The sequence below is a fragment of the Varroa destructor genome, unplaced genomic scaffold (assembly GCF_002443255.2).
Source record: "Varroa destructor unplaced genomic scaffold, Vdes_3.0 BEIS01000002.1, whole genome shotgun sequence".
In the NCBI taxonomy this organism is placed as follows: Eukaryota; Metazoa; Arthropoda; class Arachnida; order Mesostigmata; family Varroidae; genus Varroa; species Varroa destructor.
The window spans coordinates 11,432,979-11,459,798 of NW_019211455.1; the positions used below are offsets into that span (position 1 = coordinate 11,432,979).

Genomic DNA, 26,820 nt, shown 5'->3' on the forward strand with positions numbered 1-26,820 from the left:
AACCAGACCTTTCGTCAGCGCGCGGGCCTATTTGTGTGTCTGCCCTAGTGATCGCTGAGACACTAGTAGCCAAAACTTTACTTGACAACGATTTGGCAAATTTATCGCTAATTATTCGCACGCGATGGCCTCTGTTTGCTATAACCGTGATTGGTCACGGACAGAACAATTAAAAACGTTGTTATTAACCAACTTATTGACCCCGATTGCATATAAAAGCGTGCTTTGACCAAAGCCACTTTCTCGTAAAGCACAAAACAGAGGGTCTACACAGAGGTATACCAAATGTTAACTTTTCTTGGCATTTTCGATTTAAATAGCATGACAATATTCTTTATTCAAAAATGCCCGCGAAAAGGGTCGATCGTATAACCGTCCCGCCTCCACAGGATCTTGCAGCACGTGATTGTTCTTTGGGCAACAGCTGAGGTAGTATAGGCTACGTATATGTCCATAAACACTGCTAAAAAATGTAGTTGAATCGAAAAGCATGCCACAGTTTATTTCAATGTAAATAAGAAGTTTTTTTTGTACACAATGTATTGCCTTTTTTTTTTCGCGACTTTTTCGTTGTTGACCAGCGTCACTTCAATCTATCCCTTCTAATAAGACCTAGATTACCCGCAGGAAAATGAGGTGCCTATTTCTATTAAGCTAATTTAAATTCGCAGTACAATGACCGAACTGATAGATATGTATTAAATGCAAGCGCGCTCTCATCACGTAAATAGCAAAGATCACATTGTGTAGTTTGGACGCTAGCAAAAAAAAAGAAAAATCAAAAACAAACTGGCTTGATGGGCGATAGCAATAAGATTTGCAGGGTCGCCTCTCGCAGCGTCCAACCGCTTGGCTATCATAATAAACGTAATAATGAGTTCTACAGTATAACAGCGTACAATTACAAGCCGTCTCATAGCCCCGAAAGCAACGCCTGTAACGTTTCGGAAATTCGTGTTGCTAACGTGTTTCGATCGATGGCAATCTTTTCTAGGCCAAAACAACATGGACCAAAAGGAACGGTGATAAATAACGAGGGGATGCATATGCCCTGCAGTAGGCAACGACGAACGGATGGCTATCATTGGCTTGATCATCAGCACGTAAAGACGTTTCGCTGTCACCATTATTATTTTTGTTCTGTTCTTTAGCATCCGCTATCGAACTACTGCTGTTTACCTGTCCAGCGATACGATGGAGCGATCGTTAATCTAGACGCTGAAATTGCGACATACGCTAAATATATATTGGACAAGCGGGCCAGCAGATACCTAACGTATTTACGGAAAGTCACACCAGTCACTCGCATGGCAGCTGCGTCTATTGGCACCGTTCTTTCCGGTTAAGGAACATCTAATTGATGGACGGCAGATAGGATCCTTCAAACGAAATGTGTAACAGAGGCAACGTAGACTAACAATGACGCACGAAAAACTATAGGGCGCTATGGCCAGTGCTTATTTGCATCAATATGCAAGCGAAGACTATTCGACGGACATGACAATGTCCCACCCGAAATGAAGAGTGAACTTGTGCGTTGAAATGAGGAAGACATTTTGGAATGGTAACTCGATGATAACTTTATGTTTATTGTTGTTATTGTTTCGAAATATATAAACAAATATATATATATATATATAGAAAGAAATATGGAAAGAAAGTAAACGGTGGGGCAAATGAGACGTTTTATTAAATTTGCAAAGGTTAGATAAATATTGGCGAACGATTGAATACAGAGCAATAATAATAATAATAATAACAGTATTAATTATTACTATTTCATATTTTATTTAGAAAAACTGTATAATTGCCCGTCTACATTACCGTTGTTTTCATGAAATTAATTATCATAATATAGTAGTACCAACTAGTAATTATAAATAACCCCTAATCGTTACTTGAAACAAGGCCTGTTTAGTTCAGTAGCGACCGATACAATTTACGATGGCTTTAGACCAAGTGATGACTGTTTCGTGTCGTTGTTTGTTAGGATTTTCCATTTTTAAACTCCTTTTTTCCACTTGTTTCTATCCTCCCTCTATCTACATTGAAGTGTCTAGGTTGGCAAAAACCGCTAATCCAACGAAGGCCGCCGACTTTTCTGACTGCACGATTTTTGCCGAAATAAGAGAGATACAAAGAACAGCGTACATACTCTCGTAGTTTGTCCAGACTCATACTCATAAATTGTTTGGTATGTAAAAAAAGAACGTTAAATCACAATTACAACTCAAATCTAAACCTGTGTGTATGTATCTAAAATGCAAATTAGAGGCATTTATAGAAAGTTATATCCTAAGCGATGTCAGGACAATTTCAAGCTTTTATGGCGTTCAGATTTCTAGCTTGTTTAGGACGACGCACAGGTACATCTAATATAACTACCGCTATCTTCAGATGGCACAGCTTGACTCATCGGACCTTAGAATTTACAATACTTAATTTGTGCGTCATTTATCGCATTCAACATCATTCTTGTCTGAATAGCTAGTGAAGAGAACAGTTGACAACATAATCGTTGTACTGCAGATCACTACGTCCACCATACCGATAATAGCCCCATTCTTCCAGCCTTCGTAAGCGTTTTCCCAATTTTGGTCCTTTCGATATTGAAAAATTCAGTGTTTTTTTGTCCCAAACTCAAACGGTACATAATTCTATCGGTGACATCCGTAATCCATTCCAGATCCTAGTCTGGTGATATGCCAATATTGTTAATATCTTTACCATTTATGTTTTCACTGCTGTTCCTGCAGCCAATATCTGGACCCGCCAACGCTTCTTCCATGCTGTCTCTCCTCTTCGACCTTTCGGCCTATTCCTGTCTAACTATTTTGCTCAGACAACCTTCTGGTTAAGGCTAAGTTGCGATTAATACGTCAAGCCACTTGCGGCAATAGCTCCGACTTGCATTGACAACGTTCCAGAAAGGGGAAAGCAATACTGCTTACATACAAAGCTTCGTGTCGGTATCTTCGTTTTTGCTTCTATTGTATACGTGAACCGACCGACACTATGTGGCGACTCCATAATGTAGTAAACAAATCAACAACAAGCCAGTGGACCTACAAAGGGGAGAACGGACAATCTGGCCGAAAAACACAACAGTAGGGTTCAGAGGACTGATCGTTATCACTCGGGAATCTGGCCGTAGGCAAATCACCGTTTACACAATCTCATCAGACACTCGGACAAACATTCCTGGCTATCAGAAGGTCTTTTTTTGTGTGACCAAATTTTGTGTGGTTATCCGGCTGGTTGGACTAAGTAATATGCGCCTCTTGGCACCCCTTGACCACACATAACTTTTTGCACTTTCGAGAATCGTCAGCAGTTACTATTAAATATACCATATAAACATACACACACACACACACACAGATACTAGGCGTAGAGAGAGATAAACGCCAGTTGTACTAACTGCGCTTTACAGGAAATTTATTTTTTGGTCGTCGTCGTCGTGGCCGGCAGATACTGATTACGACAATATAAAAACACTACTATAACAGCCATAGAGATAACAAACATTTACGGCATAACCAGCAAATGAATCGCTTTTCTCAACTATTTGAGTACGTGCACGAGCGTCGTACGCCATTACGGATCTGATAAATCGTTACTCTTGTGCCGGTATATGGGTGTGTGCATGGGTAGATGATGAGTCGTCACCTTTGGCTTGGTATCTGCAGGTACCGACTGCAGCTGTACTGAAATTCACAGAAAGATGCGAACAATAAGAAGTCCTCTGACCGTAGAAATGGTTCTACTTGGCCAATTAAATTGTTGGTGTGGTTACTTCGGATACATTCGTTGGTCGTTGGTTTTACAAGTACATGATAGCGCATTAAATAAGTATCCAAATGCATTTTAGGCTTATTTTGCATTTTGTTTCTTTTCGAAATTCTGCCGCCATGAGTTCCTTTCGAATAACCATGCCCTATATGGTATCCCATTTATACGCGGGTCCTGTCGACATATTCGTGAGGCAAACATTATAATCCAGCGGATCTGGTAGGAATAGGGTAGACAGACTGGAGGAGATGAAATGTTATGTCGCCAGAGCTGGGCGATTCGTTTGGACGCACATTTTGCGTTGATCTGTGCCACCGGCTCATGGCGTCGTGCGAGGACCGACCATCAGGAAAGCTACTTTCCCGCCGTCGCTGGACAAAGCAGGGCATGGCAACAAGCGTTAGATGCCGGCCGATTGAGGCTTGAGTGAACTGAGCTTAATTAACGCCGACTGCCACCGTCAGTGCCGCGAACGGGCAGTGGACAGACAACAAAGAAGAAAAAATGATTAGCCTCAGGGGCAAACCTGATATCACTAGTGCACGGTGTTGCTGACGGCGGCTCTTTCACTATTTCGCGTTTAGCTCGCTTAGAGCGGACTTGTTGTATCGTCCAAGTTTGTTCCTTCCAGTGCTCTCGGCAGATTTCCTACTGGAGCAACAACAGACCTATTGCAACGTCAGTATAGGGGACAATAATGAAAGCAATAAATATGCAAAGGATAACGTCAACGAAGATGCCTACAGTGGCCGTACGCGGTATCCATGATGAAACACATCTCTCCAAACTCTTAAGTACGCCAATTTTCCAAGTCTATATATGCTTTCAATACAACCAAGATGTAGAAGAAGGAAAACATCCGAAACAATTCCGATATTCTGACGGAAAAAAAAACCCGTTGTATATTTCAATCTATCCGAACGTACGCACATCTAAATAATATATCTATCTGCATATTAGCCAGGATTTACACGTGTTGGTTAACGTTCGTAGACGCCTCGCTCGGCTGGGCATATTGAGTCCGTGCTGCTACAAGAAGTACCATCAGCCTAATCGTTAATGCGAAATTGCAGATTGATGGCGCCACTTCAACCAGCACACTGAGTAATACCGTTCTTCTATTTAATACTGTTAGTGTGCCTACCCTATTTTACACGGAGGAAAAATGATGACAGAATGTAAGGCTTTCTTCAGCGCTATTCGGTGAGTAGGCCGCATCGCTGGCCTCGCTAAAATATCGAAGGAGATGCTTTCCCTATGGCATCAGTTTATTTTTCCGTATCATTTTTCTCATCACTGTCGGCAGTATCGTCATTCAATATGGGAATTCTAATGGTACCCTGTCGTTCCCGTTTGCCGTCTCATACTACTGCATAAACGTAGTCTTTCTCGGCCCGATCCTCTCGCTTTTCCCACTGTATGGAAACAGCATTCGATATTTGGCACCATATCAAGTTTCCATCTCATCACGCTAGCAGTTGTAGTTACGGCATGAGGAATGGTGCCCATCTAGCCCCCCTCTATCTTCAAAACGCTGATCTGCTCGTCTGATTGAATCTAACACAAGTCTGTCTGAAGCACAATTCTGACGATTTAGACGTTACAGCAGCTGCTACTGCTGCTATTGCCAGAAGCCCTCCATGCATCAACTGCTGTGAATAACGAGGCTACTAGGGACGATGCAGAGCCGACATTGAAGGTGTGCTATCTGTAACTGCCGGCAATGGTGCCATTGTTACAGCTGCTGCCGTTGATATTGTCACTGTTGCCAAGGCAGCTAACAGCAATCGCTGTTCGCTGACAAATATCTATCGCCATCGCCCGGCGACGAAGCCTCCTTTGGTGAACACGTCGAATGGAGCATTGAGCGAAAAGCTGCTAGCTCGCTTTGAACGCCGGCGACCGGCCGTACGCGGCGGTTAAGAGAGCTGTTTGCTTCTATTAACTGGCACTGATTGAGTGAAAATTCGCTAATTTACTAGTCACACGTTATGCAAATCGAGCGCTGCAATACTGCTAGAATAGATCAGAGACTCCTTCCCTTCGGGAAGGGTTCACTAAGTAAATACATCATTTCGTTGCGTTGATTTGATTGCTTTACCTGGACAAACAGTCTGGCCTTTGGCTCCATTACAGACCCACTTTGGTAGACTAGTAAACCGTATTGGCTAGCGACAAGGGTCCATCAGAAGTTGATATTTAATACGCAGCATTAAATGAAGCGTTGATTTCTTTTTGTGTTTCTATTCCGTGTTGGCTGAGTGTATTCTACGTTACTATCTACCGGCTGTCGCGCTTAGTTCCATGCAATGCTACGTGCGGTGACCGGTCATCGTTCTGAAGACCACATAGACTCTTAGAACAATCACGGCTCCTTCAATGTCGAACCCTCTGGGAGCGAGCTATTGCCGTAAACTTTGTCGCTTATACATGAACTTAGCATGGTTAGGCATGAATGATCGCAGTCTTCTACACTTTGTAGTTTTGTTTGTCTTTTTTTACTTTAGAATTTTCGCTGAGCCGGGATGTCTGAACGTGAGGCGAATTCGAAGATTGTGACGGATTTGGCCTGATAGATATCTAAATAGATCTGATTTCTAGCTAGCTGTAGCAGACCGCTTTCAAGCGTTTATGACCTGACTTCACCCTTTTGGCTTTATGACTGCGTAGCAATGCCATCTCGACCGTTCGTGACCGTCTGTTCTGTCCGACCCGGTGCTCCTGTCTGTTGTTCATCACAGATTCGTGCATGCGTCCACTGGGTGTTCGTCATTCTCCTCTTCGTGTTACATCATTCTGCTTTCGGAATACGTACGATCGAGACTCGAATCAAAACCAACCGAGGGCCGTCATAACTCTAAGCTGTCATCAGCCTAAAACGTGCTTTTCAAATTTCAGTACATCATGCCTGTTTCCCGTAGCAGTCGGCTGATTGCGACGACGCCATCCAACAGCTACGTTTGCATTACTAGGCGTCTAGGCTTGCGGATATGTCTGCTTAGTACCGTCTTCTATTTGTAACGCGGTACATCTTCATATCTTACTTTCTCGCAACGTTCAACGAGCTCAACAGAGCACAACCGGTATAAGACACGTAAAACAACAATACTAATGCAATGATAGTGGTAACTGCTTCCAACTGCGGGCAGTAGTTTTCCTCAGGGTATAAGGTCGAGGGGCATACGGATCATACCGCACCGCCTGACAACGAGAGCAGTTCATAGTATAACAGTAATACCAGCAGAGTATCCACTTCTGGCTTTTACATCTGTTACATTACGATGCTCAACACTATGATACAATGTCGCATGCCCATGTGTTCATGTAGTCAGCTTTGCCAACGATCTTTCTATGGTTCGAAACTAGAAGGTTTATCTGCTTCCGCAACAGGCGCTGAACGACAATCATCTCGATGTAATGCAAAAGCTTTCGCTTGAGACGAAGCGATTGGAGGGAAACGGTGCAACGCGACGCGTCGACCCGGCCGGCCTTTGCTGGGCTCAGTAGTTTGACCGCTGGTGCTACCTGCCACCAAGATAAAAGACCGTAAATGCCTATAATGCTCTCCATGGCGATTACAAGTTACGAAGGCCATGACCTAGTGACGGATGCTGGTTATTTCGGCTAATGATGACGGGGATGATCACAGCCACCCTGGCCATCACAGTCGAGAATGCTAAAGCTCTCGGCACTGCAAGTTTCTCCGTTCGCTTACCAGGCATCTAAGCTGAACTAATACCGACAATAGGCGAAAAGACATTTGCCTTGAACGTGAAAGGCTGGAACCAAGCTGCAGGCTGCGTCTTACGGCAGAGCTGGTCTAGTTTGTCCTAACTAGCGCCACAGCATTCATTGTCGATTCGAGATTTGGGCTCAGTTAACAATAGAAAGCTAACTAATACAAAGGGCGAGTGACAGCTGTTGCGCCGACAGGTGATTTTCTTTTCCTCCGAGTTTGCTAGTGGCTCTCCTTCTAGGCATTTGTAGTAGCCCGTGAGTGCCCTTTACCTAGGTCAGAAGGTGTCAAGGGTCAACGCTTACACAGCGTCTCGCCAATGCCCAATGACCACCGCGAATCAGTTATCTGTGGGTCAGCCGATGACCGTAATGACCATCAAAATCGATCTTTATTGGGCCCAATATTAACTCCAGATAAGCAGAACGCAACAATTAATGCACGGACACGACCTCGAGATCGACTTACCTTAAATGTAGACGTGTTGATCGCGTGGATCTTAACTGATTCGCACGCTGAACAGAACGCGAACTAAAAAACCAATGTCACAACCAGTGACGCTGGGTTCTGTTTCTGGAAAACCCTGTCGGAATTTGCTATATGTGTAGAACGAGTGTTGTGTTTGGCATAAGACCACACAGCTCGTAAGTAAAGCTATATTATCATAGTAATGCCGGATTCCAAGCGGCGATATCCAGAAAGACGACGAATTTTGGTATTCAGTGCTTTTCCGTTGTCTGCTTACAACCTAGAAGGTTATGCAATCTATGGACCAAGCTGTTTAACGAGACAAATTTCCTTAGGCGACATCCCCTACATTTCATTTCCTTCGCTTGCGAAATCAGCATTGTTTGCTTTGAGAGTCATTCCCTGTTTTCTAACGTATATGTCTCCATTTTTGTTATCCTTCATTTTACCGCTCCTTTCTGTTGTCTCGGTAATATATGGTTACGGTCTGGTACATCCCTTCTACCACCGAGTCATTGCGAATCTATCCAGCCTATCGGACCTCGTGAGCTTGATCAAAACAGCCTACTCTATTTACTAGCTGGCTTAGTGAGCCCCCGTTCAGCAGTCAGTCGTCATTCAGACTTCTCCAGTTGCTGGCGCCTGCTCCAATAGCCTATGTAACGCAGTGAACTCCGTAGGCCGTGGGGCCCCTCGGGCCCCGTCTTCTCAGAACGACCACAGTTTTAAACTCTCCGCGGCACGGAGTGTACTTAGGTTCAGGTATGCCGTTCCGATGGCCTGACCCACTGTAGCTCCCGACCGCCGCATTGGCATCGGCCCGACAATGCTAGCGAGTTTCACGCGTACTGGCCTACTAGATATTCGAAGAGAAACGAATTCGACGGGGGCAGCGATCATGTGAACAGATCTTGCTCCACTCGGCATCTCTTTACTCTAAACTGAATTCATTAGCTAGGTCGGGCCCACGCTAGTTAGTTTGGATACGCAGGTAGCATAAGAAGAGTCGCAGTGGCAGCGACAGTAATGGCTGCCACTGCTACTATAGTTAGGATCTAAGAAGCATCCGTATGCATCAACGGTACCGCGATATTCTCGTTCGGTTGGAAGAGTATCCAACCCGACTTAGCCCTGCTGTCATTCGCGGATTTACCACCGCTTCAGTCGCCAGTTCAAGTAGCATCAGTAGGTCTTAATAGCTGTCTCTAGCTTATGAATTCTAGCCACGTTCTCTGTATATATATATCGACAGAGCTTGCTGGGTTCCGCCCTGTTCTGAGTTGGCCATGTGGCCTTGAACCGCCAGCGTAATTTGTAGGCTCACCAGTTTACGACGCAGCCCATCCTGTGTGCTAACGTTGTTCATCACTTTATCCGACTTCTTCATTGAGACGCGGAAGCAACAATAAATAAGAGAACTGGCCTACAAGCGAACCAGCAACGACGCGCACGCGTATCACAGTGCCAAACCATTATAGGTGTAGTCTAGGTTATACCCGGTGTTGGTAGATTGATCGCCGCCGCGTTTCGTCAGTATAGAGTTGTAGTAGTAGTAGCTTTCTTGCCTCTTTCGTCTACGTTATTCTCTTCGCTTTATGTACTCACCCATAATCACTCGACAGACATTCTCCACCGGCGGCCGCTTCTCCGTTCATCCTCATAGTTCGCTTTGATTCAGATCGGCTCAGTGTTTGGCGGTAGGACAGAATTGACCAGCTAGCGTCAGTCCAAGGACAAGCAACCAGGCAAGTAACAAACAGACTGACGAAAATTTCGCCTCTCTAGCATCCTCAGGTCTCCCGGGCCTTTTTTTTCTTCTTTTTCCCTTTCTTCTGGGCCCCGCTGTTTGAATAGTTGCGCCCCATTTCTTACGCCAACGAGACGCGATTACTTTTTACCGCTTTCCCTCATCCCACCCCACAGTCGTCTATCGTCGATAAACGACTTGTTTTTTTCCTTCCACCTAGTATGTAGTATTATTCCTGGTAACAACGCCCCTCTCATGGTTGGCCAGGATTCCCTTAAGAACGATATAAACTAATATTGTCAACTTTGTCAATATTACCTCAAAGGAGAGACTCTACGACTACAGAATTAATACATACTGCAAAGTGGGTTGTATATAATCGATGTAACCAAGACATATTAGGGAATTAGACAGAACCTTTTTTACAAACGGAAAAAAAAAGAAAAGTGAAGGATCTCCAAAGGCAAGTCCATGCTCTGTAGTCACTGCTATCAGTAAAATTTATAACAGTAGCAGTATCGACGCGAACAATGTATTACAGAGACGATTACCACCATTTATATACTGTACCCTCGGCCCTGTTATACACACATAATTTAATCGATTTCATCAGTGGTTCAGCCGGTGCGATCTCTGACGTTGGCGAAACAAGAAATGCCGATGCTATTATTGTTTACCGAACGCACGCCGATAAGCTCCAGTAAGGAATCGTTAGGAACACCACCATATAGTCGCTGTCGAAACAGACATTACTATCAAAGAGTCATTTTTCCTTACTTGTCAAGAATTTCTATTCTGGAAAATACGCGCCCTGTACAGTGCAGAGGTGCACACAGAGTGTACACGTGCGCATGGATATACGGCAACGTATTTTACTTGCTTTTCGTGCACTCGTGCGTTCGACTTTTCATACCGGTTGTTCAATTTAGCCGAGCGCGGGGCCTTGTGTTGGCCTGTTCTCTCACTATCAGCAGCAGCAGCAGCAGCAGTGATCATCTACGTCGTAGTGGCCCTTGACTGGCACCTGATCATCACAGAAACAGCAGGGCGTATTATAGAGCACAACGAATGAAAAGCCCGGGGAAAAGGCTCCTGCGATCAATCGGTCGAGCATTTCTCTAATGCGTACTTGAATTTCGCCGTCTAAAACTGGTTTCGATATCTGTCGCTAAGACGAAAGCAGGCAGCGCTGTCGCTCTTTGCCAACTGCAACGTCTCGTGTATGTTAGCGATGACGCTCAACAAAAAGCTGTACAGCGGGACGTAGGCCTTACATACGGCGCCGTAATCTTCATTATGTGGCCTTCGTTATAAGCTCTGCTTCAGTGCTTGTAGAAGAAGCGGACTTTGTTTTTCTCACTGATTCCATCCCGTTCTGCTGCCCTTCAGTGCGAGCTTCTTAGCAACGGATGATCATAATTTAACGAAATTCGCTGCTGCTGCTGCTGCTGAAGAAATCGTTCGACACAATAGACCAACAATGGAAGTAGCCAAAGCACCATCAACAACTAGAACCGATTCTCTAACTCACAAAACGTATGTATATATATATATATATTAGAGAGAATATAGCAGACCATGGAGAGATACATACACACCGAAGGGAGCAGGTCAAAAAGACGTACTAATATAATAATATCTTTTCAGAATGTCGGTTCTTTCGTTCTACAATATCTTCCTTTCGCGGGAAGAATCGGAGGTAACTGTCAGCGTTCTTTGAAGCTGAAAGCCTCTGCAGAATAAACAACTGCAGATCTCAGACTCGGCATTTCCGAGCGAACCAGTAACCGACCGATCGGTCTAGCCGGCCACCATCTGAAAACAGAAACAGGTCGCATCTACTACGCTTAGCTAAGAGTTCGCTATGAGAAATTAAAGCTGAGTCATTAAACAAATATTGCAGGAATCATTATTGTTCCTGTCGTTGTTGTTATGGTGCTAGAGTACTCGACAACTTTAGCTACAGAACGTATAGACGACCCAACAATACCATAGGTATGTCTACTGTTTATGGGTGTATTATAGGATGTAGGTACCTATGATGTCGTATGTAAGCGTTGCATTGCGAGCAATCTATCTTTTCATGTATTTAGGAAGATATGTACCAAGCAGAATATGTAACACTGTTATATTGATTATAACGTCGACTTACAATTCAGTCGTTGCACGGACGATAGTAAGACGAATCAGATACACTGTATAATGGCGCCGCTTCTAAACGTCAGCTACAGACGATGGACAGTCGAAAACCTCGTGAAGTTTGGGCCGGGATCTACGTCGAACATTTCGTCGTCCAACGGACGATTAATGGACGACTGGACGCTGAATCGCCGTCAACGACAAATCCAGTCACAGTACATTGTCCTGCTAAATAGATATTTGTTCTATGTGGCCTATCTGTTGACCTTGTTTCAATCTACTTTCGTTTTTCCTAAAATCTATCGCCTCACAGCGAACCAGTGCCAAGCTATGCCCTATACATTTTCGTGTTCTTTATTATAACTATCATTCACCATCGTAATCATCGGTGCTATTATTATGACAATCAACGTTTAATGTCGCCGCCACTGTTTCACTATCGACTATGAAAAAAAAAACGCAGTAATCTAAGCTCAGGCTGAAACCAATGTCTGTAAGAAACAGCCAAGTATTACGGTCTACTTGGAAGCAGTCGTTGGTGAAACTGTTGTAAAGGTTTTCGGCGCGGGTGATCTTGCGACGCCGCCTGCTGTTACTGTCGTTGCTGAAATCCTGAATGTTGCCATGGTAGCCGATCGTTTCCTTTTGCGAGGCGGATCCGATGACCAACAGTTGGGCGCCGAACCCACTTTCCACAGTTCTACCGGTGTCATTTTCTACCCGCTTCTGCTTACCTGTGAAGTAAACGCAAATGGCTACTGACATCGGCAGCGCAACAGTCAACTACATCGCCATAATGGCCTTGGACGTTCGCACAGATCTATTCGACAAAGCGACGACGGCGGCGGCAACGAACGTACAACAGTTGTACATGCGAGTGCGTCACTCGTAAGTCGTGGTGTCGTGTAAATTCGGGCGTTCGATATTCTAGCTCATCGCTTGTAATAGTGTTGCGATACCAGCAGATAGTGAACGTCGCTTACGAACGCGCACGTACAAACCAACAAGGTCTGTTGTTGTTCTTAGCTCTTGCTGTTGCCGGCACAAACAGTGCGGCTTCCTTGTGGAGGCTACAGCTATGACTCAGACGCTGAGAGTTCCAGCGTCCGGCGCCCACTCTGTCAGGTGGGCCTTACCGGCCGATCTTAAGCCGCGAAGCTTAGTTCCTGTTCCTGGCGGACGAGTTTCTCTTGCGACGGCAACATCAGCAGGACTTAGTGGAGCCGCATCAACAGCACCCGGCATAGCAAAGGCAAGGATCACAACAGTCAGCTCAATAGGCTCTTCGATCTAGAAACGCAGGCAGAGTTCAGGCCAACTAAAGCTTGTTCGGTCGTTTGCCTACTTCATTGCTTTCTTTCCTTCATTCTGTTTTCCTTCTTCTCGCGCGCGTATATTTACCCATTCGTCCACCTTCGTAAAAGTAAAAAGACATCAGATAGAAACGACGATGGAACAAGCGAGGGCTTTTCTCTATATGACGGCCTACACCGTCCTTCCCGCTGCGGCCGCTGCTAGATTTTGCTTCCTCCGTGGGGCCATAACAAAATCAACAGTAGCAGCAGCATTTATTTTGGAAGCCCAGAGGTGTCCGTCAGCCAGCTACGCCCAACAGATCATATGACTGGCCCGCTGTCCGATGGCGCAGCAGATGTACTCTGCGCCAAGGTTCCTACGTCTCAGTGTTATTGTCGCCGTCATCGTCTGTTACGTGCTGCTTGTCATTGGTTGTTGCTGCTGGTCGATTGTTGTTGTTATTATTGTTACAGCCATTGTTATTATTACTGTTGTTCTACAGTCAATGCATTGCAGGACTCGCATCGCGTCGGTGCCACAATATTTTACTATTTAAAGGGTGAAAAGCAGGCTTATTTCGGAGATTTGTTTTAGAATGACCTAGGTTTTGGCCAAGAATCAAGTGTACGAGATGGTAGCAATGGTCTAACTAGAAGTGAAGGTATACGACGCCGGTGGTAGCAATAATCTAAATGTGTAAATGGATTTCCTGTTCATTTATTCCGACAAGCGCTGTTTGTTGACAACAAAGGTGAAGAGGAACTGCGAGAGGGAGAAGTGTCGTGGAATAAAAATCCTGAAAATTTCAAAGGAAAATAGATGCGAACGATAAAAACGCCGATAAGGAGCAGCCAAAAATTCAATGTCAGTAACGTATTAGCGCGATGACGATAGCAAGGGAATATATACTAATAACATTCTGATAAACTGTCAGTACAAACAATATAAACTATGATTAACAAACATGTTAACCTAACCAGCTTGTTTTGAGTTGTATACTAACTGGATCTTCTAGGTGATTTACAACGCGGAGCTGTGAACGAAGATCAAACGTTGAACGCTGCAGAGAAATCAATAGTCCTAATCGTACATTATGTTAGTTAGTCAACAAAGTAAAAAAACCTACTCAGTCAACAGAGTGCATAGACGTCGATACTAATCGTTCACAAGCTAACGCTACTTTTTTGCTATATTATTTCTCTTTATTCACTTCCTTATAGATAGCATATCTATGACTCCGTTCGTAGTTACTGTTGTAGCTTCAGCTCTCCCTATCCCTTTCTCGCATTTCTACGCGCAATCGTTATTATTATACAATTCACGAATCAGGGAATTATTTCTTTCTACTGAAATTGAGGTAAACGAAGTGTTTCTACTCTATTTGGCATGATTCAGTTGTAAGTCGCTGTGATCCAGTGAGGCCCATACCGGCACGTTGTTCTAATCGGGTCATGACGAGATATTTTACCCGCGTAAATTTCCGCACTTCTGCCAGAACCATCACTACTAACGACGGCTGACAGTTGACGTCCAATAAACCTGGCGCCATTTACCTCACATAGGAGCCGAAATTGCGCGCGCACGCGCGCGCGCGCGCGCGCTCAGAAGCGAAAATCGCGCCAAAATTCGAATAATTTATCTCAAGTTATCCCGAGGCCATCAACACACCAGCCCCAGTAGCCAGAGGTGTATTCGTCCGTTTATGGCGCGTAGTCCTGAATAGAGCCACCGATACTGTGCGGGTATGATATGAGGCCATTGAATGTGATCGGGCCTGGCGTTAAGACTCAGTAAGATTTTCGTTCGATAGCTGCACAAACAACAGCAGTCACAGGAATCACATCACTATTAATGACGGCGTCTTGTCGATGCAAAAGACTGACAGTCGTATTTGCTGGTGATCGCAGCCAGAATCTGCAGATACTGACGAGCTAAAATAATCTAGTATTTATAACTAATTGAAATAATAAGAAGTGTAATTTGCGTCAGACAGCGGTTGCTAGCTGACCTCATTGGAACTACCACTTCTATTAAATAGTAAATAACTGCTTAACGTAGGTTTCCTTTTATTAGAGAGATATATAGAAAGAGATGAGAAACACACGTCTATCTTGCATTTGGCTAATACCAGAAGACGGCTTCCTAATCTATAAATGCTATGCTTAATGAATTGGGGCTTGAAATATTACTGAGCTACCCTATCTTTCGTTATATTCTATATAGTTAGCATCGCAAGAGGAGAACAATAGTTTAACGCCAGTTACCAACCGACACTAGGCTAATAGCCATCGTCACTTATTGCAATTCTCGTTGTGCAAACGAACGTAAATACCGCTCGTACTGTCGACGAAAATCAGCACGATCGGTTTCCGTACGCTTAGAAACCATACAACCGTACTATATGTGGGTGATCTTCAGCTCATTCTAACCTCTGCGGCTCACTGGGCGACGTGGCCGCACGAGTAGATAACCGTCGTGATCAGTATTGTTATTATCATTTAGCATTATCAATAAACCTGGCCACCGTTGCTACAGCAACCATCAGCGTATGCCCACTTCAAGAATCTGGCTCGTGGCCATCGGTCAGGCCTCATCGCCGCAAGTTATTTCAATCCTCCATATGAACAGTTCCTTTTTCCGTACAACAGTTAAAACTGGATAGCTTCAGCGAGCTGTCTTGTTATTACGTGACCGAGCTTATCGTTGCTGAGGTATCGTATCCGCTAAAATCGTTTATTGGCCGGCGGCATCTTTAATGCTTCACCATAACGAAAATAGCGCGGTTCACAATGATAGTCTACCGTTTCTACTTTTATTTAACCGTTACACTTTATTGTTTCTATTTTGTTTCGATATATTGCTGTAACTGTTATTAAATATATTATTGATGTGAAGATATTTTTGCTGGCCAAGAGGCAACTGTTCCAGAAGCCCCTCTTAGCGTAATCACTGCCTGCCATTTATACTTTTTTCCGAATCGTTCATTTATAGTACATGGCAATAAGTTGAAAGCACTTCTTCATGGTCACGCGGCCTACGTGGCCCGTTGAGCTGTGCCATATAAGCGTACAATGTTGCTGTTCGTACTTCTACGGAGCAGAGTGCGTTCGTTTGGTTGAATGCCATTGAATACCTGTTGACTAGTTACAATCAACCAATCGATCGTTATCATAGACATACGCATTCCGTAATCACAGCCTCGGACCATGCCGTCATCATGAGGCAGCGGATAAAGGAGCTTCGAGGGGATCAAAAATTCATGTGGAATCTGCATTCACGCACGTTAGCCCAGCGGTGACAGATTTAATGTGTGGTCCGGCTGGACGAAGACCAACGACACAGTGCCTTCAGTTATCCAATCCTTCGTGTTTGTTTGTTTGCTTGCTTGCTTGGCTGTTTGATATCACAGAGCACTTCTCGAAAAGTTCTTGACTGCCATTGTTATGTAGCTGGTCGAGTCGTTCAAGCTGCTGTCGCTTCTGCTACTTTGACACTTCGTTTTAGATTAAGCCCAAGGCTTCGCCTCAATTTCCCCAGTCCACCCTGCAATCAAAAGTCAAGTCACATCTTGACCTGAAAATTACTTGATTTCTGCCGCTGTCCCTCCGTGGCCGTTGTTTCAACCATGAAGACGTTCAACAGAAAGCAACGTCAGGCTGGACCTACTATCTACATATGGCTCTATTGAGACAGCGAGCCCGTTTAACGGCGAACCCGCTGAGGGCATGAAGACCGGCAGATCATAGCAATAGTAACCTTACCACTATCTATAAGCGCACAAGAAACCCAATCAGCAGGAGGAAACGGCAACCAAATCGGACTACCAGACGCTTCGTAGAAGCCCCTGCCATCAACCGCATCTTCCATTCCATAATATATATTATAGAACAACACGATACCAACTGGTAGGCCTCGTTGAGTAGGACCGAATTCCGTTTACCGCCGCTTGTGCGGCTGTTACTTCTCTTACGATTGCGTCTTCTGAGCAGAATTTTTCTTTTCATTTTTCTTATGCGGGCCTTCGACTCAAGGTCAACTTGTTAGTCGAGGCGAATGTCGCTGGTGGAAATGCGCGAGGCAAGATTCCCTACTATCACATAGGCGGCCATCGATCCTACCAGCTGGTCCCGTTTACAGTTCTTGCTGAATAATGACTATCGATATTAGCTCCGCATGTCCCCTTTAGCAGCTGTTATTGTTGTCGTCATTATAAACATAGTGCGGGGATGGAAAAATGGAGAAGTATTGAACTGTTATTGGTGTTGATGTTGGCTGGCGATAACTTAGAAATTCTCAATTGTACGCACCAGATCTGATCGCACCCGGACTAATTTTACAGATTTATAATAATAACGACGAACACAACAATCAGTAGCAATAATCACATCGGAGACAACGATAATGAAAATGTATCTGTACGGCTTGCGTAGCTGTTTGCGGCCTGCTTAGCTGATAACATGCGGCGTCCCCGCGCGTCGACACTGATACAATGGAGGACGGCGTCGCGATCGCGTTGATGCGCCGATTTAGTACAGCACTATAGAGCTTGTTAACAGTACCCAGCTTCGCTCATCCATATGCGGATTTTCTAAACAACGCCAAGAGGCAGACGGCATGGTGCAAGCTTGATGCCCCCATCGCATCAGAAATAGAAGTAGGCAAACTAATATGGCGACAACGATAACAGCGAGTGATGACGCTAGTTGGTCGAGAGGGTGATGTCGAGCCGCCGAGTTCAGCTCGTAGGTCCTTCGCTCAAACGATATTTGAGCCAGCACAGATGGAGAAATGGATTGTAAGCAGCAATCAAATTGATGGATATATAAACGATTATGCAAGTTTGTAATGATGGACAGATGCAAAAGGCCGAAATTAAGAAGGGGTTCGGGCGGGCCAAGGGCTTTTCAGAGGCCAGCAACAACTATTAGCAGCATTATGATATTCTGGAATTTTTTGACGGAATTATCTAGGACAATAGAAATATTCAGGGATAATCTACCGATGTATAGCATCGAAAAGCGTAAAAGTCAATTTCTTCCAACAACAATTCTTCATGGCAGGCAGATTGTCCTGTTGTTAACCTTGCCAAGGACTCATAGTTTTCAGAAGTTCGTTGTTTTAGTATCACTCAGATTGATATCTTACGATACTGCATTAAGCATATCATTGATATAATGAGAAATTTAGTTTCTATAGGCATTGTACGTCAGTGTGGGTGCACATAATCTTATCTCTAGTATTTTGGTGTTCTAGTCAGCGAGATGCAATGTTCTTTCTCTTGCCGGGCCATGAGCGACGTGTGGGCAGGCTGAACACAAAGCACGTGTAAATAAATCGTCTTAAACGATAACGGATTAGGCCATCTTAACTCTTGTATTAGCAATAGATTGCTTATAAGACGTCCTCAGACAACAACCGCCGAAAACGCGCATGTTGACTAAGTTAAGCTGATTAACGTTACTCGAAATCGCGTTTGCTAATGAAGTTATCCACTGTTCGGTCACAAGTAGAAGTTTTACCACATAAGGAAAAGCTAGACAGGCTCATTGACCAAGCGAGAAAAAAGACGAATATGCTACATTGTTAATCATCCTTTAATGGGACTGCAACGTTGTACGGCCACAAATATACAAACGCCGCCGAATAGGCGAGGGTTATTTTTTTATGGAAATAGTATGCTTAAGTGTATGGCAGTCATGGTTACATAGCATTTTATCAGATACTGACTATCTATTGAACGCTGCACAAGCTATTTTCTGTTTATGACGTCGTCATATGTAGTGTCGGCGTCTCTATCGAAGTTGGTGCAGTGACGACTTCCAAAGTACGATGGCCAAAGTGTCCAGAAGACTCGTTGCCATCATGATGTCACATTGCACAATTCACTAGTGGTCGTTCTACTACTAGCGTCATTAATTGAAGTTCTCCTCATAGACAAATACACAAATTGTAGCAGTAGCCAGTGACCACTCGGTGTTTGTGTAGTTTGTCCAGCTTTGCCGAGCGCGGGTACGGGCATACGATCAGACGCAGAAGTTATCCGACGGATAAATGCAGGTCGACTAACAGCGGATTGTTCTGAAATGTGAAAATCTCTTCAGTTGACTCAGCAGCTACAATCGGAGGTTACAGAAAAGTTGGCCGGGTCCGAGTCGGTACATGCTGTGGATTCGCGCGTATATTGTTTGAGTTATTACGGTGTTCTGTCGGTTACCGATGAAAGCTCGTGCGTTGCAGGCAAAGCTGTTTTAAAATGCGTAATTGACGTCTGGTTTCGAACGGAGATGTAAGGGTTGGGACGTTATTACTGTCTCAGCGAATAGTTCTGCTATGTCTGTGTAAGATCACGATGACCATGATCACTGTTACCGACGTCGCCTTAATACGGCATGGAGAACTGCCATCTCCCCGTTTGGTGGCCCCGACATTTCGGACGTTTCCTGACGCAACCTCCAAAGCACGTGCGCGCATAGTGAATCAGAAGCGCTCTGGTGACGGCGAATATCACTTGCCCAGGCGATCGAGCCCTGTCATAATTTACTTCCATAGTAATACATATGTGCGTACATTCTGGTTATGTTATGTCCTGCGCGACATTAGACCGCGAAATGAGCCGATCGAAGCTCGTTGAAGGACGCAGCGCCGACTCTGCTAGATGTTCTTGCTGAACGGACACAGTTGCAAGACGCTACTTCGTGCCTTACCTCGCCTTTTTCTGTGTAAAGAAAATGTTGCTTAAGCCATATGGTCTTGATTTACCCATTACTAAGACTATTATTTCTTTTTATCCGCGTTTTTACACACGCAAAGTTCAGCTGCTATCTTCGTTGTACTGCGAATGAATTGTATTGATGGGCTCCACTGAAAGCTCTTACTCAAAGGCGCTTACTAGCTATCTTCCGCTTTAGTTTGTAGTATGTTTGTACGTACGTGACACTTGTGCGGTACGCAGATGCGTCCGCAGTATTACGCAGGGAACACAGTAAGACATTGACTATATTCAGAATCTAATTAGAACGATACTATAGACTAGCAGTATGTAGTAAATAGCATGATCTTCTAACACGGGTTCGAATGATCGATCTTACGGCACTTGAAGTCGGAATGACTGCTGGTAAAATTCGGACGGTCGCTTTCGAAATACACCATTGAACGTGATTATATAAGTAAGGCCGTGAAGTCTAGTATAATTACATGCGTATTATGAGTGAATTACCGTAGGTTCCAAGTAGAGATATTTAATTGCAACTCAGCTTCTGGTATTTTTAGTTGTTTTCCGTTAAAAGCGGTTTCGGTTGGCCGCGGACCGCGGTTCGTGTGACGAACTACTTCAGCCGTTCCATCTTCGGGTAGAGAACGAAGGCGTATAGCTATCGTCGTCGGCTCTTAGTGATAGCGCTTGCTGCACAGTGCGAGGATATTTTTCAGCAATCATACGTTTTTAGATATGCCATTCTAGTAAGAACTAGAGCTTATGTAAGTAGCGCGGTACGCCGTCATCACCAACAGAAGTCTGAGGGAGAGCCATTGCTGGCTAGAACACATGGCATTTTCGAATGCGGTTTCCTTTCTGTTAGCTAGTATCATTCCTAATTCGAGTTAACACCTCAACAACAGGCGTAGTACTAATTTTCAGCTGGAATGAGCTTCAATAGCACGATCACCATACGGCTAGCGAAATCGCACCGACGGGATGCTAGCACCATAATGGAGACGAGTTGCTTATGGTGGTCGCCGAAAGCGTCTCACTAGCGGACGATACTGTGCCGTAATGGTCCGATTTAGGATCCTATTTAAACTGGTACGCCTTCGTTTCCCCTAGAAGCCGTCTATTTGCTTAACAAATACAGTGGCGTAACTGTTTGTGGATGTCGAGTGGCAAAGCTTGTACATTTGTTGTTCGAGTCGATCACGGGCGCCGTGTGAGTTGGTGTATTTAAACCCACCCAAATTCCGGTCCGAAACGCTCAAAATGCTGCTTTTCAATGATTTCACTCGTAAGCTATTATTGAAAATTTGTCTAAATAGCTTCTCGGAAATTATTTAAACAGATTTCCACACGAATATTGTATACACAGCGGCGGGGGCAACATATATTGTTTTCGTTACGACATAATAACGATAATATGAAAAGCGTCCTTAAAGACAACGTCTATTTTAGCTAGTTACATGCCGTATGGTATTCTCGACAATATTTATTCCATAAAGCCAACGTCATCGACACGAGTTACGCGTTACGAATTAAATCGCCCCCCGCGCCAGCTACTACTAGACGCGTGGTGGATATTGGCGGTAAACTCTACAAAGTGTACACATGGTAGATCAGCGAGTTTTCCCGCAGTCCATTTGTCGCTCCTGCCAGAAAAAAACACACCATACGACAATGAGGCATATAAAATGGATATGCCCCTGTTCAATTACAAATACTCACCGCGAAGTAATGGCGAAACAGAGAGCCGGCGAGCGAGCCAAGAAAAGTGCGCGCCGTCGCTATTAATAGGCTCACGGACGTCGACTTGTCTGTTGTCATTGTCGCAAGCCCAGTCCACTGCACACGTCTGGCTCCTTTAATGCGACCGGGCCTGTCGTTGTAGATGCCGCATATCCTTCGACATCGTCAGTTCTGGGCATTACTATTACGTACTATATAGCTATCGGTATTGACGGTAGCGGAGAAACGGCTAGCCGTCGTTTCACTCGGCATTTCGAGCCGTTCCAATAGCGATTGGGCAAACGACAGCGACGAAGCAGGGAAAAAGGCAAATGCCAACAGACAAAGTATAGGAAAAAAGAACGAAATGTAGGCAAGCGAAGAGAGGTTCCCTGTTGACTCTGGAGGCTCACTTAGACGAGAGTTTTCCATCGAATAGACTGTTTCGGTAATACAGGGGAGGCGAAATCGCGCGCACAAGGGGTACGGCCAAACAGTGCGCCGGTTGTAATGAAACTGAACATAAACGTTCGGTCAGGTCAAGCTAGTCATTGCTTCCTTTAGTGTTTGTCTATCGCTTTTGGCTTGTGTGCGGTGAGTACGTATGTTTCCAGTCTAGCTCCTAGGACTTCTACCCGTTTGTGGACAACTCATGATCGCCTTTGACTCCGATGGACTTTTGCTAGCAGCAACGGAAGCAAGCTCCGTACAAAATAGACTACAGTCTTGTACGGAGACGCACGAACAGAAATCTAATACTATATAATGCGATTCGAACGGTTGGTGTAGCGTCTCAAGCTGCAGTGATGTAGCATTCTGTTGCCTTGTTGCTTAGGCGCTTTACATACTGTGGCAAGGAACATACAGTATAGCCCGAATTGAATATGGGGTCTATAAATGGACGAAGACCATTGACTTGATCGGCCCTGAAACATTCGTGCGATAATGGCAGCCAGCTTATGGTTTTGATGATCGTAATTATTGCAGCCGTCGGAACAAAGAATCGCCAACTGATACAAAGTACGGACAATGATAAGAACGAACAGAATACCAGCATCGTCTAAAATGAAAATGGTCGGAATTGTTACCCTCTAACTTTATAAGCGCATTTTCGTTGAACGCAGTAAAACACTCCAGTTCATTCCACTCGTTTTAACAGGATCTAAATGTTCTCACACACCGAAAATAGCCATGATAAAGGATAGTTTAGGTGAAAGATGACGCTATATATACTTGTGCCCGTACAATAGGTAGGCTTACTTTTGCAATGATTTCTACTACTTTATCATACGATCTGTTTGCTTATTATCTATGTTCGGCAGAATTTCTAGCAGATGTACACCTAATGGATGTTTTCGAAGCTACGACGGCGGTTCGAAGCGGCGGGGCTGTATTTTCGCATTAGCACGTGTTCTGTCAGATCGAAGCCTTAGTATAAGCGGTAAGGACCGCGACAGTTGGGCCGGCTGCTTGACGTTCTTAATGATACAGGTATAATTCAACATTAACATGGCGAGCGACGCCTCCCAAATGATTATAACGTCGATGACAGTCGGTTAATAGAAAATGTTTAAAATTAGCAAGCTGTTACTCGTACATGCACTAGATAACAATAGTAATAGCTCGTATTATGTAAAGCATTGCGGGACACTGCCATTTGCTCTGATGGAAACTTGTCAGAACGACGGATGGATAGGCGGCGATGGCAATACACAACGTTAGGTAGGTTACACGACTCTGCGAAATATCCGTACGAAGGTCTGAGTCGATCAGAGAAATGCAACAAAACAACGACCGTACACATTTCCGTAACGATTAAAATGGCGTTCTGAAGTGAACTATTTTGAAGCGTCTCGATCCCCGAAAATCGCTTTTATCCGCTTCGCTGAAAGTATATATCATCTGGATAAATGGCCAATAAGCTCTTCCGTGTAACTCCTAGTGAAAAAGTATGCGTATATAGATATGTACGTATAAGTGTACGTTTCCACAGATACTGCGATCCATTTACAGGAATGGCGGTGTGAGTCAGAGCGCGTGCAGTTGAACGTAAGCGCATGTTTACGATGTTATTCGGCGCGTGTTTTTTATGATACAGTTTTGCACGAGCCATTGACGACTGCAGTCAATGGTCAATTTTGTATGACGTTGGTAACACATGCGCCCTCCAGTAAGCCAATGTGCAACCCGAGCTAGTTTCGGGGATGCGGTATAAGCTGTTAGTAATTGTATAGGCAGACAGGTCTCGTATCAGATGATAGATCTTCGAGTCTACTGCCGAATAAGTAGATTTGATACGTCTGACTCTACGTTTTTGGGGCGATCTGCGGGGGATAGTATTTTTACATTTTCTCAAAATGACGTATTATCAAATTCATTTTGTAAAGACTTTGACGATTTATGCGCTTGTAGTTTATTGTCGAGAGTAGATTACAGTTTACACTCAGTCATTTTGACGGGGCCAATATGGAACACTTGTTCTTCGCGTATGACTGAAGGATGATAAGGGATCCTGTTGATACGACCATACGGGCTTCATATAATCATTTTTCTCTAGAGGAATCTTTTCTCAAAACATCCTTCAGACTTCATTTACCGTACAATATATTGTTCTGATTTTCTCTATTGAACTGCCCCAGAAGCTGGCCACCATTATGCTTGGCAACTAAGAGACTTTGCGCGTCTTTTCCTTCATGGCCAGACACAATGAAGACCTGTACGCTCCATTCATCATGGCTCGCGCCTTATCACAGCTCGCGTTCTGTGTATGACTGTGCAACCTAGTTCTGAAACGAGGAGCAATTCTAAAAAAATCACCATACAAACTATTCGCCCTGCCATGCTCGCCATTGAGCACTGCTTCACAGCTTTGCACTCGATTATATTTAGTCCTGGGGCTCTGAGAGAAAAGCTTCAAACTTTGCATAACGTCCCCATAGTTTCAAGCAATATACTGATATTCGGCATCTGATAATCATTGTTGATTTCTTCGGCAAACCGAGAAAAGGTTCGCGTGACAAACAGAGTGGTAAGACTTTTATGACGATCTCCTTTCACGCTACTCAATTTGTGGGCGATACCTGTACATTTTAGGCGGTGCTCAATGCGTTTAATTTAAGCTGGCAACAGAGACGAAGGCGCAGTAAACCGTTAACGTGAACAAAGTGGAAAATACTTATGAAACAAACCTGCATGTCTATATTTGTATATGAATTTACCGATACGAGGAAAGCTGCAAGGTGTCGACCAACAGACAGATTGCAATAAAAAAAAACATATGGCATTATATGTGTGTGTTTGTTTGTTTTTAATTATTTTAGTAGATTTATGGTTGGTCTTCTGTCACGCGTAATACCAAAATAACGTCACGTAGTGTTAAAATTATATCCGTTACTATTACCACACGTTCGTGGTGGCAAGCAGAGAAGACCGATCATCTTGAGAAGTATTTACCAGGTATATTGACGTATAACCGCGGTAAGGCTATATATAATTTTAAAAAAATAATTGAAAAAACGGTAAATCACGAAAAAAATGCGGCCAATACAAGCCAAATATTATGAAGTATCAATGTGGTAGTGGAAAAATATGTTAATCTTCTCTCTCGGTACTCAACGTTTGAATTCAATTGACTTTGTATATATATATATATATAAACAAGCCAAATTACTTGTTATAAAAATATTAATGAAGTTAGTTTTTATTATTTTATATTATCTTTGGAAAGGTAACGCCTTTCGCTTGTAAAATTGTCTCTAAAACAACAACTGCTATCAATTTGATCTTGAACTTCTCAGCATTTGTCGAGTACACCCAACCAAATCAATAATTTATGTAGTATTTATAGCACTAATTCTCTGACCAGATATAGGCACATTAAAGCTATAATGTTGGTAATCAATTGGCTGAATATGATATTTTTAGTATAATTTTCTCTTATTTATCTGCCTATACTTTTGATAAGTGAACTAAAGCAGGTTTATGTTCCAAACTAGCTAATTTAAACTTTCTACTAATAGTCTCAGACAGCGACGGTAAATTTTATTAAGAAACCGTTTGTATTACCATATATAACTCAATATTCCTTTCTTGTGGCCCTGAATATCGGACAAACCGACCCGACTTCTCCTTGCGACTCATTCTTTCTCCATGGGCTCACACTACATCTCACAGTTTAGCTTAGATGATGATTCTTTCTTTCATCAAGACTACAAGAACGAGGGCGACCCCCTGAGGGATACGAGGTTTGTTTAAAAGTTCGCGTTTCGCACTGTGTAGGACTACTTTATCTATGTACAAGTAATGTTCGCCTCGACTGAATACCAATACAACTTCATGACCAAAATTTTCTCGTTCTTAACGGGCGACGGGGTCTTCAACGCTTTTTTTACTCTCCGAGACCTGCGCCTAGTCTACCCTGACTGAGAAATGCGGCTCGCCGAACTCGTTTTTCTACGAGGCATTCTGGTTGACGCAATTATATTCGGTAATACTGCTTATTCCTTACTGAACGGATCTTAGTGGCTGGAAGTTAGGTGTCAAAAATACTACTGTATAATAAGTATCTAGCTTGTACACGAACCTATACTCCGTGCCATAATGGGAGATTAAGTAAAAGGTGAAAAAAGAAGGAGAACTTCAATTAGAAACTTGTCGCAACAGACAAGCATAAGACTAAATAAATCAGAAACGATTTACGACAACAACAAGAATAAGCTGTTGAGCTGCTTAAGCGGGTGAAATAACAATAGGTTGTTGTATCGTTGTTGCCTACGATGCCAGCAACAGGTTCTTGTCAAGCTTTCGGGCCAGGCATTTCCATATTCAGCCCTAAATGCCACGCGTATTTTAAGAACGAATGACGGCTAGGCATTACCGAATCTGATGAGAACAACAGACAAAACAAATGGACAGTTTCCATGGTCGATAGTGATCGATCCTGTCCAGAAAAACGCGAGCGCCTTTGGATAGGAGATGTCACGCCAACTGCATATGTATATACATATTTATAAGCGATTTATGATCAAGCTTAGTTAGTAGTTTGCAAAGTACTTTCAAAGTTGTGACTTATAACGCTATACTACAGCTCCATTTGAATCCAGCAGGGGAACCTAGCGAGCGTTGGCGAAGAAAACAGTTTTTCAATTACACGGTTTCTGCTGCTGCACGTAAAAACAAACTTGTTCTCGCGTAACGTATATATATACATAT

General features: G+C 43.8%; 1 protein-coding gene and 1 long non-coding RNA gene across 16 annotated transcripts in view; one reads left to right on the forward strand and one right to left on the reverse strand.

Moving 5' to 3' along the window:
• LOC147757372 (uncharacterized) overlaps positions 1–24,895 on the forward strand; it is a 37,989-nt gene extending 13,094 nt beyond the window's left edge. For 3 of the 5 annotated variants that reach the window (XR_015320409.1, XR_015320407.1, XR_015320410.1), the window contains 4 exons: positions 995–1,564; positions 2,054–2,194; positions 9,619–9,741; positions 11,391–24,895. This is a non-coding gene — a long non-coding RNA (uncharacterized LOC147757372). The remainder of the gene's footprint in view (positions 1–994; positions 1,565–2,053; positions 2,195–9,618; positions 9,742–11,390) is intronic. The other 2 variants (XR_015320411.1, XR_015320408.1) reach the window with 2 other exon arrangements.
• LOC111244017 (uncharacterized) overlaps positions 1–26,820 on the reverse strand; it is a 179,599-nt gene that overhangs the window by 77,664 nt on the left and 75,115 nt on the right. The gene's annotated exons all lie outside the window — the stretch shown is intronic.